This window comes from Echinops telfairi, unplaced genomic scaffold (assembly GCF_000313985.2).
Source record: "Echinops telfairi isolate 266 unplaced genomic scaffold, ASM31398v2 ScPeMD7_7420;HRSCAF=8458, whole genome shotgun sequence".
NCBI lineage: Eukaryota > Metazoa > Chordata > Mammalia > Afrosoricida > Tenrecidae > Echinops > Echinops telfairi.
The window spans coordinates 25,907,110-25,908,295 of record NW_022111320.1 but is presented as its reverse complement, the minus strand read 5'-3'; the positions used below and the strand labels follow the sequence as shown (position 1 = coordinate 25,908,295).

At 51.6% G+C, this 1,186-nt stretch overlaps 1 protein-coding gene across 1 annotated transcript in view; it reads left to right on the top strand.

The window, feature by feature from the left end:
- Positions 1 to 1,186, top strand: part of GPD1L (glycerol-3-phosphate dehydrogenase 1 like) — a 37,527-nt gene that overhangs the window by 27,983 nt on the left and 8,358 nt on the right. The window lies entirely within an intron of this gene.

Here is a 1,186-nt window from a genome sequence, read left to right as displayed (position 1 = left end):
CCCCCCCTACTCCTCGCACACGCCTTTCCTTCTGGCTTGTCGTGTGCACAGTCATGTCCTTGCTCCCATCCAGATCCTCAGCTCCTGGAGGACAGGCCCTATGTCTAACCACTGTGGAAGGGACCCCGCTCCCCTGCTGCACCTGTCTCTCTAAGCCCAGCCTGGTGCTTCCACACTGGGCACATGCTCAGTATGCCTGCGTGGAAATGAGTTTCAGATTTCCACTGCCTCTTATGAAATGTTACCACTTTCTGTGAAGTATTATAGTTATGAGTCCACATGTTTTATTTATTACGAGGTCAAGAGTCGGCGAACGTTTTTCAGGAAAGGACTAGATTGAAAACATTGGAGAGTCAGTAGGCTGTGCACCCTGTGTTGCCAGCCCTTCGCTCTGTTACTGTAGAGGAGCAGCTGCTATAGATGATGTGCAAATGATGGGCATTGATGTGTCCCAATAAAACTTTACCAGAACCGGCAGTTGGCACAAATCCTCCAGCAGTGTCCTATGACCCAGCACTTCCAGAAATAGCTCCACTTGACCCCAGAGAATCCCTGGGCAGCCCAAACGGTGAAGCGCCTAACTGCAGGCCAAAAGGTTGGCAATTCTGGTGCCTCAGCAGACAGGACTGGTGACCTGCTTCCAGAACGCCACTGCCTCAAAAGTCCCTGTGGAACCCGGTTCAACTGCACACAGGGGGCTGCCACCCGTCAGTCGGCTTAGCAGTGTTGCCAGTCCCCGGAGGACTTGTAACAGGGCGTCCACTGCAGCGCCATTTATAATGCAGTGGTCCCAGTGCCAGCAGAGAGGGGAGCGGACACGTGGAATGGTCTGCCGACATTCAAATGAACATGTTCTCTGTAAAAGGCAGGTGCACGTCTCCGACGTCACGCTGGATTGAGCCACGGAAGATGACACGCTGATTTCACTTATATAAAGCCCAACCATGTGGGGAAGAGGGGTGGGCGCTGCAGGGGGCACTGGGTACATTCTGTCTCTTAATCCCACTGCTGGTTGGGTACAGGGGGGTGGGGGTGGGGGCTGTTACTCAGTTTGGGAAGCGTCATCAGCCGTGTACTGTTGAGTCATGTACTTTTCGGTATCGATGTAATAGCTTGAGATAGATTAGATAGATAGATAGATAGATAGATACCAATGTAATGGCTTGATTATTGTATGTGTATATAT